The following is a 16,507-nucleotide window of genomic DNA, read 5'->3' as shown; positions in this document are numbered from 1 at the left end:
AGCGAGCTGGCTTTCTTTATGCCCTAGAGCGTATCATGCTTAGTGAAATAAGTCAATCGGAGAAAGACAACTATCATATGATCTCCCTGATATGAGGACATGGAGAAGCAACATGGGGGGGTAGGAGATAGGAGAAGAATAAATGAAACAAGATGGGATTGGGAGGGAGACAAACCATAAATGACTCTTAATCTCACAAAACAAACTGGGGGTTGCTGCGGGGAGGTGGGATTGGGGGAGGGGGAGCGGGCTATGGACATTGGGGAGGGGAAGCGAACCATAAGAGACTATGGACTCTGAAAAACAACCTGAGGGTTTTGAAGGGTCAGGGGTGGGAGGTTGGGGCAACCTGAGGGTTTTGAAGGGTCAGGGGTGGGAGGTTGGGGGAACAGGTGGTGGGTAATGGAGAGGGCACGTTTTGCATGGAGCACTGGGTGTTGTGCAAAAAGAATGAATACTGTTACGCTGAAAAAATAAATAAAATGAGAAAAAAAAAAAAAAAAAAAAAAAAAAAAAAAAAAAAAAGAAGGCCCAGCACTGAATGTTATAAAAACATTTTTTGCTTGGTGTCAGCTCTTTCCTAAGGATCATTTATGCCAGTAAGATGCGCATTCAGAGGGAGCTGGCCTCCTTAGTTTACCTGAAAAGCCGTGGAGGTGCACAAGGTCCCGTGCTGAGATGTTGGTCTCCTGTAAGGGGCCACCGTGGCAGCATTGCAGAATACTCTGGGAGCCAGTAATCCGTAATGCAATGAGGTGAATTATTCTCAATTCTAAGCAGTGTCCTTTAGCAGAAAGTCCCTCCTAGGTCCGTTTTAGGTTTGGTTTCCTGTGAAATGTGACCACAGATTAGGGTGGTAGGACCTGTGTGTGAGTAGAACTTCCTCCTCATTCGAAACACAGCACGTGAAGTCGTTGAAGCTGAAGTCTTCTGACCCAAAAGGGTGTCCTTAAAGATACATGGAGTCCCTGAGTGGCCCATCACAATTATAGAACACACTAAAATGGATTGCTGAACAGCACTCAAGCATCAAAGGTGGGTTTTGCTGGTCTTGTTTCACTTGTGCACTGAATACTAATTATTTTATGACTTGATGTTGCCAGTGGCTCCCTGAGACCACATAAGACCCATGGACCAGATCCCGCAGGTGTCATGGAGAGAACATGGGGTCTGGAAAGAGAAATGCCTTGCTCTTACTCTTGTACTAATTGTTAGTTGTGTGATCCTGGACAAGGTGCAGTTTCTCATATAGCTTCCATGTCTATGATCAAGGGATAATAATATCTGTATTTTAGAGTTGTTCCAAGAAAAGAACAAAATAGTGTAAGCTAAGAGATGTAGCAAGATTTAGGGCACATATTGGGTACTCAGGATATTTAATTTCTCTCTGCCTTACTTCTGGTTTATTTAAGCTGGCAGCAAGTTCTTTCAAATGCCTGTTGTAATCTGGTACATTGTTTGCATCCTGCAGAGTGTCCTGTACTGTGCTTGGCATCTATTAATATTGGTCTCTTGCTTTTCCCTGGGACGCTCTTGCGGTGTCACTAACGCATAATATGAGACCTCCAGAAATACTACCTGGTGGATGAATGGTCCACTACATCTGTGAACAAAGGATGTAGTGTATGGGCTGAGCTGAGCTTATTCTGGGTCTGAAAGGAACAATGCTTGACACAGTGAGTTTGTCAAGATTTCACTCTGGTTAGTCCACCTAGGGTATGAAGACCTTGGGTAGATTGTATGGAAGAATCACAGGAAAAACAAACAGACAAGCAAATAAACACAAAAAAATCCAGAAAGCAAGACTTTTGAGACCTAATTATGTTCAAGACTGCAGTTCCTGGGATGGAGAAAAAGAAAGCTTTTCCTGGCTCTTGTAGGCCCTGTGGGGAGGCAGAACTGCAAGACTGTTGGGCATTGAAATTACTCTAGCTTTGTTGGGCCTTGGAATTACTCTAGCTTTAATTGAATGACTTCCAGCAAGTTATCTAACTTAACTGATTCTTTCATTTCTCAACTTTTTAAAAAAAAATAAATTTAATTTTATATTTTTACTGAAATATAGTTGACATACAATGTTACATTAGTTTCAGGTGTATAATATAGTAATTTAACAGTTGTATACATCATGTGGTGCTCACCATGATTAGTGTAGTTACCATCTGTCACCATACAAAGTTATTACAATATTATTGACTATATTCCTTATGCTGTACTTTTTTTTCCCCATTTTATTTATTTTTTCAGCGTAACAGTATTCATTGTTTTTGCACATCACCCAGTGCTCCATGCAAAACGTGCCCTCCCCATTACCCACCACCTGTTCCCTCAACTTCCCACCCCTGACCCTTCAAAACACTCAGGTTGTTTTTCAGAGTCCATAGTCTCTTATGGTTCACCTCCCCTTCCAAATTTTTTTTTTTTAATAAACATATAATGTATTTTTATCCCCAGGGGTACAGGTCTGTGAATCGCCAGGTTTATACACTTCACAGCACTCATGATAGCACATACCCTTCCCAATGTCCATAGCCCCCTCCCCCCTCCCAATCTCACCTCCCCCCAGCAACCCCCAGTTTGTTTTGTGAGATTAAGAGTCATTTATGGTTTGTCTCCCTCCCAATCCCAGCTTGTTTCATTTATTCTTCTCCTATCCCCCTAACCCCCCATGTTGCTTCTCCATGTCCTCATATCAGGGAGATCATATGATAGTTGTCTTTCTCCGATTGACTTATTTCACTAAGCATGATACGCTCTAGTTCCATCCACGTCGTTGCAAATGGCAAGATTTCATTTCTTTTGATGGCTGCATAGTATTCCATTGTGTATATATACCACATCTTCTTTATCCATTCATCTGTTGATGGACATCTAGGTTTTTTCCATAGTTTGGCTATTGTAGACATTGCTGCTATAAACATTCGGGTACACGTGCCCCTTCGGATCACTATGTTTGTATCTTTAGGGTAAATACCCAGTAGTGCAATTGCTGGGTCATAGGGTAGTTCTATTTTCAACATTTTGAGGAACCTCCATGCTGTTTTCCAGAGTGGTTGCACCAGCTTGCATTCCCACCAACAGTGGAGGAGGGTTCCCCTTTCTCTGCATCCTCTCCAGCATCTGTCATTTCCTGACTTGCTAATTTTAGCCATTCTGACTGGTGTGAGGTGATATCTCATTGTGGTTTTGATTTGTATTTCCCTGATGCCGAGTGACGTGGAGCACTTTTTCATGTGTCTGTTGGTCATCTGGATGTCTTCTTTGCAGAAATGTCTGTTCATGTCCTCTGCCCATTTCTTGATTGGACTGTTTATTCTTTGGGTGTTGAGTTTGCTAAGTTCCTTATAGATTTTGGATACTAGCCCTTTATCTGATATGTCGTTTGCAAATATCTTCTCCCATTCTGTCAGTTGTCTTTTGGTTTTGTTAACTGTTTCCTTTGCTGTGCAAAAGCTTTTGATCTTGATGAAATCCCAATAGTTCATTTTTGCCCTTGCTTCCCTTGCCTTTGCCGTTGTTCCTAGGAAGATGTTGCTACGGCTGAGGTCGAAGAGGTTGCTGCCTGCATTCTCCTCAAGGATTTGGATGGATTCCTTTCTCACATTGAGGTCCTTCATCCATTTGGAGTCTATTTTCGTGTGTGGTGTAAGGAAGTGGTCCAATTTCATTTTTCTGCATGTGGCTGTCCAATTTTCCCAGCACCATTTATTGAAGAGGCTGTCTTTTTTCCATTGGACATTCTTTCCTGCTTTGTCGAAGATTAGTTGACCATAGAGTTGAGGGTCGATTTCTGGGCTCTCTATTCTGTTCCACTGATCTATGTGTCTGTTTTTGTGCCAGTACCATGCTGTCTTGATGATGACAGCTTTGTAATAGAGTTTGAAGTCCGGAATTGTGATGCCACCAACTTTGGCTTTCTTTTTCAATATTCCTTTGGCTATTCGAGGTCTTTTCTGGTTCCATATAAATTTTAGGATTATTTGTTCCATTTCTTTGAAAAAAATGGATGGTATTTTGATAGGGATTGCATTAAATGTGTAGATTGCTTTAGGTAGCATAGACATTTTCACAATATTTATTCTTCCAATCCAGGAGCATGGAACATTTTTCCATTTCTTTGTGTCTTCCTCAATTTCTTTCATGAGTACTTTATAATTTTCTGTGTATAGATTCTTAGCCTCTTTGGTTAGGTTTATTCCTAGGTATCTTATAGTTTTGGGTACAATTGTAAATGGGATTGACTCTTTAATTTCTCTTTCTTCTGTCTTGTTGTTGGTGTGCAGAAATGCAACTGATATGCTGTACTTTTTATCTCAGTGACTTACTCATTTTATAATTGGAGATTTGTACCTCATAATTCCCTTCACCTATTTCATCCTTCCCTCCCACCCCATCCCCTCTGGTAACCACCAGTTCTCTGTACGAGTCTTTGTTTTGTTGTGTTTTTGTTCTTTTTTTTTTTTTTTTTTTTTTTTGGATTTTAGATTCTGCATATAAGTGAAATCATGGTATTTGTCTTTCTTTGCCTGACTTATTTCACTTAGCATAACAGTCTCTATGTCTATCTACATTGTCACAAATGGCAAGATCTCATCCCTTATGGCTGAGTAATATTCCATTTCTCACCTTTAAAAAGGAGTGTGACACTACTAACCTCATAGCATTTCCAGTGCACAAAATGATAAATTTACCTCATAAATGGTGGTATAGGAGAAAGTGTAACCATATATCAATAACCTGGAGCCCTTTCAAAGAATTATCTAAATATTTTTTCAATGTGAATTTAATGCACATAAGAAGAAACTGAAATTCGTATCTATACTTTAAAAATTATTGTCTTAGATCATCGAAGCAGAATATCAATAAAGAAATAGGAGCATTGAATGAAACATTGGACCAGATGGACCTCATAGACATATACAGAACATTCCACCCTAAGACAACAGAATATTCATTCTTCTCAAGTGCACATGGAACCTTCTCCAGAATAGACCACATACTGGGTCACAAGCAGGACTTAACCGATACCAAAAGACTGACATTATTCCCTGCATATTCTCAGATCACAATGCTTTGAAACTGGAGCTCAATCACAAGGAAAAGTTTGGAAGGAACTCAAACACCTGGAAGCTAAAGACCACCTTGCTTAAGAATGTTTGGATCAACCACGAGATCAAAGAAGAACTTAAACAATTCATGGAAACCAGTGAGCATGAAGACACTTTGGTCCAAAACCTATGGTATAGAGCAAAGGCAGTTCTAAGGGGCAAATACATAGCCATCCAGGCCTTCCTCAAAAAAAAAAAAAAAAAAGAAAAAATCCAGAATACACCAGCTGACTCTACACCTTAAAGAACTGGAGAATCAACAACAAATCAAACCAACTCCATATGCAAGAAGGGAAATAATCAAGATTAGAGCAGAGATCAATGAGGTAGAAACCAGAGATACAGTAGAACATATCAATGAAACTAGAAGCTGGTTTTTTGAAAGAATCAATAAAATCAATAAACCATTGGCCATACTAATCCAAAATAAAAGAAAGCCCAAATTAACAAAATTATGAATGAAAAGGGAGAGATCACAACTAACACCAAGAAAATAGAAACAATCATCAGAAATTATTACCAACAGTTATATGCCAGTAAGCTAAGCAACCTAGATGAAATGGATGCATTCCTGGAAAACTATAAACTCCCAAAATTGAACCAGGAAGAAATCGACAATCTGAATAGACTGATATCTAGTAACGAGATTGAAGCTGTGATCAAAAACCTACAAAAAAACAAGAGCCCAGGACATGACAGATTCCCTGGGGAAGTCTATCAAACTTTCAAAGAAGAAATAACACCAATTCTCCTGAAGCTATTTCAAAAAATTGAAGCAGAAGGAAAACTTCCAGACTCTTTTTATAAAGCCAGCATTACCCTGATCCCCAAACCAGGCAAAGACCCTACCAAAAAGGAGAATTTCAGACCAATATCACTGATGAATATGGATGCTAAGATTCTCAAAAAGATCCTAGCAAACAGGATCCAGCAGCACATTCAAAAGATTATCCACCATGACCAGGTGGGATTCATCCCTGGGTTACAAGGATAGTTCAACGTTTGCAAATCAATCAATGTGATAGAACAAATCAATAAGAGAAGAGAGAAGAACCACATGGTCCTCTCAATTGATGCAGAAAAAGCATTTGACAAAATCCAGCATCCGTTCCTGATTAAAACGTTTCAAAGTATAGGGATAGAGGGAACATTCCTGAACTTCATAAAATCTATCTATGAAAGACCCACAGCAAATATCATCCTCAATGGGAAAAAGCTTGCAGCCTTCCCGTTGAGATCAGGAACACGACAAGGATGCCCACTCTCACCACTCTTGTTCAACATAGTATTAGAAGTCCTAGCAACGGCAATCAGAAAACAAAGAGAAATAAAAGGTATCCAAATTGGCAAGGAAGAAGTCAAACTCTCTCTCTTCGCAGATGACATGATTCTTTATATGGAAAACCCCAAAGACTCCACCCCCAAACTTCTAGAACTCATACAGCAATTCAGTAACGTGGCAGGATACAAAGTCAATGTACAGAAATCAGTGGCTTTCTTATACACTAACAATGAAAATACAGAAAGGGAAATTTGAGAATTGATTCCATTTACTATAGCACCAAGAACCATAAGACACCTGGGAATAAACCTAACCAAAGAGGTAAAGGATCTGTACTTGAGGAACTACAGAACACTCATCAAAGAAATTGAAGAAGACACAAATGATGGAAGACCATTCCATGCTCTTGGATTAGAAGCATAAACATTGTTAAAATGTCTATACTGTCTAGAGCAATCTATACTTTTAATGCCATTCTGATCAAAATTCCACTGGTATTTTTCAAAGAGCTGGAGCAAATAATCCTAAAATTTGTATGGAATCAGAAGAGACCCTGAATTGCTAAGGAAATGTTGAAAAACAAAAAGAAAACTGGCGGCATCACGTTACCTGATTTCAAGCTTTACTACAAAGCTGTGATCACCAAGACAGCATGGTACTGGCATAAAAACAGACACATAGACCAGTGGAACAGAGTAGAGAGCCCAGATATGCACCCTCAACTCTGTGGTCAAATAATCTTCAACAAAACAGGAAAAGATATACAATGGAAAAAAGACAGTCTCTTCAATAAATGGTGCTGGGAAAACGGGACAGCGATATGTAGGAGAATGAAACTCAACCATTCTCTTACACCATGCACAAAGGTAAACTCAAAATGGATAAAAGACCTCAACGTGAGACAGGAATCCATCAGAATCCTAGAGGAGAACATAGGCAGTAACCTCTTTGATATCAGCCACAGCAACTTCTTTCAAGATATGTCTCCAAAGGCAAAGGAAACAAAAGTGAAAATGAACTTTTGCGACTTCATCAAGATCAAAATCTTCTGCACAGCAAAGGAAACAGTCAACAAAACAAAAAGGCAACCCACGGAATGGGAGAAGATATTTGCAAATGACAGTACAGACAAAAGGTTCGTATCCAAGATCTATAAAGAACTCCTCAAACTCAACACACACAAAACAGATAATCATATCAAGAAATGGGCAGAAGATATGAACAGACACTTCTCCAGTGAAGACATACAAATGGCTATCAGACACATGAAAAAATGTTCATCATCACTAGCCATCAGGGAGATTCAAATTAATACCACATTGAGATATCACCTTACACCAGTCAGAATGGCCAAAATTAGCAAGACAGGAAACAACGTGTGTTGGAGAGGATGTGGTGAAAGGTGAACCCTTTTACACTGTTGGTGGGGATGCAAGTTAGTGCAGCCACTTTGGAGAACAGTGTGGAGATTCCTCAAAAAATTAAAAATACAGCTTCCCTATGACCCTGCAATAGCACTGCTGGGTATTTACCCCAAAGATACAGATGTAGTGAAAAGAAGAGCCATCTTTACCCCAAAGTTTATAGCAGCAATGGCCATGGTCACGAAACTGTGGAAAGAACCAAGATGCCCTTCAACGGACGAATGGATAAGGAGTATTATGCCTCCATCAGAAAGGATGAATACCCAACTTTTGTAGCAACATGGACAGGACTGGAAGAGATTATGCTGAGTGAAATAAGTCAAGCAAAGAGAATCAGGTATCATATGGTTTCACTTATTTGTGGAGCATAACAAAGAACATGGAGGACATGGGGAGATGGAGAGGAGAAGGGAGTTGAGGGAAATTGGAAGGGGAGATGAACCATGAGAGACTATGGACTCTGAAAAACAACCAGAGGGTTTTGAAGGGGTGGGGGGTGGGAGGTTGGGGAACCTGGTGGTGGGTAATAGGGAGGGGACGTATTGCATGGAGCACTGGGTGTGGTGCAAAAATAATGAATACTGTTATGCTGAAAATAAATAAAAAAGAAATTATTGTCTTATTTATTTTTCCCTTTCTTCTCTGCTTGACATATTTCACTTAGCATAATCTCATCCAGTTCCACCCATGTCGATACAAATGGTGGGTTTTCATCCTTTCTGATGGTTGATTAATATTCCATTTTGTATATGAACCATGTCTTCTTTATCCATTCATCTCTTGAAGGGCATCTCAGCTCCTTCCACAGTTTGGCTATTGTGGGCATTGCTGCTATGAACATCAGGGTGCATTTGGCCCTTCTTTTCACTGCATCTGTATCTTTGGGGTAAATACCCAGTAGTTTAATGAAGGTGGGGGATTCAGAGGGGGAGATGAACCATGAGAGACTATGGACTACAGGAAAAAACCCTGAGAGTTTCAGAGGGGAGCGGAGTGAGGGGATGAGTTAGCCTGGTGATGGGTATTAAGGAGGATGTGTATTATATGGAGCACTGGGTTTTATATGCAAACAATGAGTCATAGAACACTATATCAGAAACTAAAGTGTATTGTATAGTGACTGACATAACATAATAAAATTTAAAAAATATTGTCTTATTTAAACAATTTTTATTTTGGAGTAATTACAGACTTACAAGCAATTGCCAAAATCACATAGAGAGATCCCATGGAGTACATGACACCCACTTTTCCCTGGAGAAACTGATTTCTTATGAATAAACATTCTACACAGAAGCACTCACTTTTCTGTAAAGCTGGTATGATATGTTGGAAAAGAAAGAAAAATAAACGATGATAAAGCCTGGCTTAACCACTTTCTTGCTGTTCTTGCTTTCTCATTGGTTTTCTTTTAAGATTTTTTGAACAAAATAAATTCATGTGACTAAAAAAAAAATTCCTGGTCCTGGGTCAACATCCTAATACTGGGTGATATTTGGTGTCCTCCTTTTGGAGGGTGGTGATTGCCAAATTCAGGATCCTGTCACACAGCTGGTGTGACATCTCGACAGCTGGTCAAGATGGTGTCAAGGCCTGGGTTCGACACATATATTCAGGTTGCACATATATTCATAAACCCCTTAACACAAGAGAGACTATTCAAGATCATCTTGGTAGGTGTGTGTTTGTTTTAAAAATTCCCAGTTGAAGGTACTGTCTCTTGTAATGGATCAAAATCCACGTACTTTTCACAAATTATAAAAGAGCTCCTATGAGAACCTAGGTTAATTGCCACAAGCATTTCTGGTTTCTTAATAGCTTAGCACCCGTTGTGTCTGGGCTTTGGGTAGTTTGACTCTGGACCCCTGAAAGGGACTCACCTCATGCTATTGGCTTTTCATTTTATAACCTATCTCCTCCAGGAAGCATGTTATGAGCCTCTCTCCATTAGCTATGTTCTCTCTAACACATCACATGAGCACTCTGGAAAGAGGAATCTTGGTGTGAGTGTGAGTTGAGTTCTGTGCTGTGTTTCAAAGGCTCAGTGTCAACTGGGTCTCTGTCCCCACTTGGGCAATTTTTATGACTGTCAAGAAGTAGCTCCCGAGGAAAACTCGACTTAAACATAGTTGATATTCAAACTCATCCAATATCTGGGTAGTAACAGCTGGTGGGATTGTTCCCATAGAAGTCCATTCTCTCCAGAAAGGACCTTTAGGCATCCCTGGCTTCCTAGGCTGAGTACCCTAACACAACCAATAGGAAGGCAAACCCCAACACAGGTAGACCTGGGGCTCAGTGTAAGAGCTCTCAACCTCACAGACGAGAGCTCAAGGGCCATTCTGAGTATAAGAAGGTTTCTGACTGTGGGTTGATTTTTTAGCCAAGTTTTGTTGCATTCATGCATAACTTCTTTGGAAGTCACAGGGTGGAAGTGACAAGTAAATGCATAAAGAAAGAGCTTTTCCCTTAAATCTCTACTGATGTTCCTTGGATTCCTTTAATTCTTCATTCACAGAAATGTTAGTTTGTTTATCCATTAATGAAGATCTATTAAACACAAATTCAGTGCTTAGTTCACATTACTTTTTCCCAGAAGACCCTCATGGGGCTAACATTAAGTAAGACCTCATTGTTCTAGGCATTTTGCATAAATCCATAATTTAATTATCATAATAATGCTTCTATGTTGGCATCACTATTACTATTATCCATGTGAAAGAGCAGAGACTCAGCGTCACCACACTGATGGTAGAGTCATCTATCCCCACTGCCTCCACTGGTTCCCTCCTAGCTTTGGCATCACGAGGGCTCCAGAACACTAGTGTCTCTCTCCTACCAAGGCCATGGAAAGTAGTAGCAGCAGAGGCTCCTGTACCTAGTGAAGTACCAGTAAGAAAGAAATACATAAGTGGAAGTGGCAGCTCAATGAAGGAGTGATACATGATAACAGGACAGAGAGTGGCCAGGAATGTATGGGCTAGAGAGTTTCTTCATATCAGGCAGTGTGAGGTAGAATCTCTGCAGGGGTGACGTTTAGCTGAGGCCTGAGTGAGGAAAAGTACTCAGCCAGATGGAAATTTGGAGAGAAGGGATTTCTGAGTTGAGATAACCTCATAAGAATTTGTTGAGGAACAGATGAGCTTTGGGGGATGAACTTCATATGCTTCATTAAATCATAAATTCCTTGAGGGTGGCTGTAGTTGCTTCTCATCTTGGAACCCTTTGCAATATCAAGAACCCATGGTGTATCACCCAGCAATTGGATGAACAGAATTGGCTGTAGATTACATCTCTCATTTTCAAATGAGGAAGTAGAGGAAACTTGACTGACCACCAAGGTGAGAATGAAGATAGTGGCACAAGTTCCACCTTCTCAGCTAAATTTCTTTCCAGGCTTGCACAGCTTTGGTCTCCTGATTCTACATTTAAATGGCAGCCATAGTTTATCTTGAGCAAACCTTGTTTAGACAAATCTGGTAAGGAGTGGTGACATCATCCACACACATACAAATCTGCTAGGGGTTGTTTGCCAAACAGTTTTGCCAGGGGGTTAAAACACTGTGGTATTTTTAAATCATGCAGGCAAAATCACTCCCTCTATGTTCAGGAGATGAATCATTGCCAGGGTTGCTAAATTGGCAGGGCAAAGGGCCCTACACCATCTGTCCTCATATTGGTTGAATTTAGGTCTTGAAGTGAGAATCGGATTAAGAAAAAAGAAAACATCGTGAACAGCACAGAACAACCCTTGATAGGTTTTGCTTAGAACGTGGCACAAACCATAGTTAGGGGAGACAGTGAAGCAAGGCAGGACTTAGAATAGAAGAGAAGAAGGAGGCAAAGCTTAACACCAAAAATGGAATTGGACCTTTGGCTTTTAAATGGAGACAGGGCTTTTAGCCTCTCGTTCTCTCTCCCTGCCTTTTTCTTAATTTTTTTTCTGTTCTAGAAGGAAGGAGAAGGAAACTAAAATTGCTTTTCTGTCTTTGAGACAAATAGGAATAACCATAGCTGTCATAAGTAGGATAATTACAATTTTTAGATTCTTTTCCCTTTTAAAAAGAAAAAAAATTATTTTAGAGAAAGCAAGAGAGATCCGGGGGAGGGGCCGAGATAGAGAATCTTTAAGCAGACACCCTGCTGAATGTGAATCCCCATGCAGGGCTCTATCCCAGGACCCTGAGATCATGACCTGAGCCAAAATCAAGAGCTGGATGCTTAACTGACTGAGCCACCCAGGCACCCTGCTTTTCTGAACGTTTTCTTCATTTACATCTTAGTCTGTAATGCACCTACCACTCAGCATAATTTTTGGAGATTCAAAGCAGTTAAGTTACAAGTGTTGCCTGGATCCCGCAGCTAGGAAACCTGGCAAGGACGAACCTGGGTCTCCAACCCTCAAGCCTCTTGCCCCAGTCAGTAATGTTTTGTTCTTTAAAAGGGGGACACAGAAGCTCAATGAAGTGAAAATTAGGGGCTGAGTCCTCTGTAAACAGTTGTGAAGCTGGCAGTCCTGTGACTTGGATCATTTTAAGGCTGGAGTTACACATCCATGCTGCCATCGCTGTGCTGGGAACCTTCTATGACTTAGGGGTTTTCTAAGGAACAGTAGGAACATGGTTCCTTAATGATCATACATCAAAAATACTAAAAGTATTTTGTAGGAGCCAGGGGAAGACTAGTGTCTTTGTTAGTTTGGGCTGCTGTAACAAAGTGCCATAGCCTGGGGGTGCTTATCAACAACAGGAACTTATTCCTCACATTCTTGGAGGCTGGGAGTCCTAGATCAGGGCTCCAGCATGGTTAGAGTCTGGTGAGAGCTGTCTTTCAGTTGTAGACTGCCAGCTTTTGGCTGTATTCTCACAGCAGAGAGAGGGTGCAAGCCCTCTAGTGACTCTTACAAGAGCACTGATTCATTCCTGGGTCCCCTCACCCACATGACCTAATCTTGTCCTAATCACATCCCAAAGGGGCCATCTACTTGTGCTATTGCACTGGGGTGGAGGGTAGGATTTCAATGTCTGAATTTTGAGGGGACCCAAAAACATTCAGTCCTCTCCAAATATGATCCTAAGAAGAAGCTTGTAGGAATGAAAGAATTCTATAGTCCTTTAGAGGGAGAACAAAGAGGGTGCTCCTCAGTGGTGGGGTTTGTCCCTTTTGGAATTTGCCATAGCGAAGATCTCTGGGCACAGAGTAGGTTCTCAGTGATACACACTCCATGCAGCCTGGGCTTGATCTGTGTTGTTTAAGCTCTGTTCTAGCACCTGAAGTAGTACTTATGCAGTCTTGTAGATTAGCAAAAGGAAAAAGAAAATAAAATGTTAAATAGGTTCGATGCCAAATAACTTGAATACTAAGCTTCCACAGGGTTAGTACTAGGTTTTAGATGAAGGCATATCTTCTGTACTGAGCAATTGCTCAATATGGATTGAATATACTATAATCAATCGATTAGGGGATGGGGTTTTCATAATAGACCTGTGAGTGTATATGTAATAGAATTTCAGTTGGGAAGTAGAACCAGTTATGGGGTATCAAGGAAGCTGTTGGGTTGCAAGGCTGCTGCTTTATTTGGTTCTTCTTGAGCTTGGTCTATCGTAGCAATGGGTGTGAAAGGGATGAGCATGTGTAAGAAGCAATGTGATAGTGATTCTGATGGTGTGGATGGGAGAAAAGACTCATGAGTGAAAGTTAGGTATAATTAAAGAATGGATTTGTTCAGTGATGTTTTGATTTTAGAGCCTGCTGGGGGTTGAACTGTGTCCTCCCTAAAGAGATATGTTGTAATTATAACCCAAGTATATCAGAATGAAAGCTTTTTTAGAAATGGGTTCTTTGTAGATGCAACCAATTTAAGATGAGTTCCTTTAGGTGTTCCTAGCCAATATGACTGGTGTTCCTTTAACAAGAGGATAGACATGCAGAAAGGAGAATGCCATGTTAAGACTCAGCCATGCACTGGGAGAAGATGACTGTATGAAGATGAAAGCAAAGATCTGAGTGATGTGGCCACAAGCCAAGGAAGCCTGGACCAGTAGAAGCTGGCAGCAGGAAGGAAGGATGCTATGCTATAGGTTTTGGAGGGAGCAAAGTCTTACTGACACCCTGATGGAAGACTTCTGACCTCCAGAACTGAAAGAGAAGACATATATGTGGTTGTAAGCCACCTAGTTTGTGGTACCTGTTATAGCACCCCTAGGAAACTAATGTAGAGATATACATTTATAACTTTAAAACACCATTATTTCAAGAACTTGCATGACCAGTTCCAAACCCCATTTATCCTCACTAAAACAAAGTTTTTATAATTTTATTTAAAGATTTTATTTATTTATTTGACAGACAGATATCACAAGTAGGCAGAGAGAGGGGGAAGCAGACTTCCTGCTGAGCAGAAAGCCCAATGTGGGGCTTGATCCCAGGACTCTGGGATCATGACCTGAGCTGAAGGCAGAGGCTTTAACCCACTGAGCCACACAGGCGCCCCTATAATTTGATTTAAATACATGATCTGAGGTTTTTCAGGAATGCAAATATGATAGATCATGTTCATGTGTTGTAGTGAGGAGTCCATGGCTTTAAATGCAGGTGGCCAGAGATCCTGTGTTGTACTAGAAGTTGTAATTTCTCTTTAATTAGCACCTGAGATAATGTATTCAAGTCTTCTAGGCCTTTCAAGAGAAAGACTGCCCTGTCTTGGTGTACTAGCTCCTCTAGTCTTTGTTCTTGGTTATGCGGGATGTGTGGAAACCATCACTGAACTACTCCCCAGGACCCCACAGTTGCCACATCAGCATAAACACCAACAGCACAAATACAGTGCAATAAAACTTCTTTTGCTGATTGTGCAAGATTCCCAAATTCTATTTAATTTCTATCCAAGCAGGTGGGACTGAGTGTGGGACTTCTGTTTACCTTAACACCACTAGACTACACCTTGGACAAGAAGGTGAAGAATATGTTCACTTACACTGGTTGGATACCTGTATATCCCCAGGTACTATGTGTATGCTGTTTTGGGTAAGCACTGGTACAGCTTCTCAAGGTGGACATCATCCCTATAAAGAGAAGGAGACTGACTCTCTGAGAGTTTAGTATTATCAAATCAGATAGTCTTTGGATCCAGGCTTGCCCTAACTCACACCTGGCTGACTTGAAACCTCTACTTACTATGCTTTTCCTCCCAGACTAAACTCCATGTCATGCCCATGCCTGCTTCTATTTATGCCCCTGCTGACCCTGCAAGGCCTTCTGAATCTTATTGTGACAGAAGTAAGAGATAAGAAGAAGGAATGAAGTCCTTCCCCCAAGTCACATACTCAAGGCTCTCTTTCATCTTCCTCCCAGTCTGGTCCAGGGCCACTTTCCAGGCATGTGGTTTTCCAGTCCATCTTGCATGGAGATGCACATGGTGAGAAGAGGGGAGTTTCCAGCTCTGAATTTAATTTGATAGCCCACAGAGTTCATTCCCCCTGGCTGTCTTTGAGGACTCCATTTTGTCCTGGTCCATAGACATTCTTCCCCTGGTAGATGGAGTAAGGAAGAAGTTGACCATGGACTCTGTATCAGATGGCTTTTATGTGCCACCACAGGTCCTTTTGGCCATTTGTCAGCTCTGGCTGACAGTCATATTCTACATGAGCTTCATCAGCCACCTCTGCTGCACCTATTACACATCTACTTCATAAAATCTACCAGCACCCAGTCTGGTATTCATTACTTGAGCCTCTTATCTCCAGTGCTGAGGACCTCACTTGCCACTGAAGCATGAGGTACTGTGGTGCTCACTTAAACCTATGCAGAACCCAAATGGAAGCACACAGAGTTAAAATGCCTAAGGAATATTGGGAAATATAAGCTCACAGATAAGCTTTTCCCTTTCATTACTCAAAAAAGACTGCCTAGGACTCAATACTTTTTGAGGGCCCTAGGAAGATAGTACCATGTGATAGAGGGATGGAACTCTTACTTGGGCATGATAAAAAATGCTCAGCTAGCTCAGTGTCACTTATCACACTGGGTCTCCCTCCTAACCTGTCGTATTTCCATGTGCCTTCATTCCAGCTTCCCTAGGATGAAATTTCCTAGTGAAGTGGCCAACTATTAATGCTTTAAGGTCTGTTTTCTGGGGAACAAAGTTAAGGCAAATTTCCCCTATCACTGATTTTATAGTGTTTTCTCTGAGTCATTTGGGACACTTGTTAAAAATGCAGATTCCAGGGACCCATCCTATGATTAGAATCTCTGAGTTTTAGGTATAGTGCTGTGCATTCTAAACAGACATTTCTGGTGACTCTCATGTACATCAGAATCTGAGAACCAGTGTTACAGTGTAGGATAAACTGAGGAAGAAGGGCAAAGTATATGTCCTTGACATCTTATTTGCCTGGAACTACTGAGAAATGTTAGCTATGGCTTGCAAACCCTCCTATCACCTCCCAAACTATGACACATTTCCTGTCACAAGTGAATGATTCCAGACACGTGATTGCAAAAGAAATATTAAAGCCCATTCAAGAAAAATCAGTTTCCACCAGCATTTTTTCCAAGTGATGTAAAAAAACAATCCTAAAATTTGTATGGAACCAGAAGAGACCCTCAGATTGCTAAGAAAATGTTGAAAAGAAAAACAAAACTGGGGGCATCATGTTGTCTTATTTTAAGCTTTACTACAAAGCTGTGATCAC

The 16,507-nt window shown here is 40.8% G+C and overlaps 1 protein-coding gene across 2 annotated transcripts in view; it reads right to left on the bottom strand.

Moving 5' to 3' along the window:
• CLNK (cytokine dependent hematopoietic cell linker) overlaps positions 1-800 on the bottom strand; it is a 168,869-nt gene extending 168,069 nt beyond the window's left edge. For both annotated transcript variants that reach the window (XM_045984963.1, XM_045984972.1), the window contains exon 1: positions 641-800. The gene's annotated coding sequence lies outside the window, so the exon portion shown is untranslated. The remainder of the gene's footprint in view (positions 1-640) is intronic.
• Between the last annotated feature and the right edge of the window lie 15,707 nt (positions 801-16,507).

The sequence above is a fragment of the Meles meles genome, chromosome 2 (genome assembly GCF_922984935.1).
Source record: "Meles meles chromosome 2, mMelMel3.1 paternal haplotype, whole genome shotgun sequence".
NCBI lineage: Eukaryota > Metazoa > Chordata > Mammalia > Carnivora > Mustelidae > Meles > Meles meles.
This window is presented reverse-complemented; position numbering and strand designations above follow the sequence as displayed.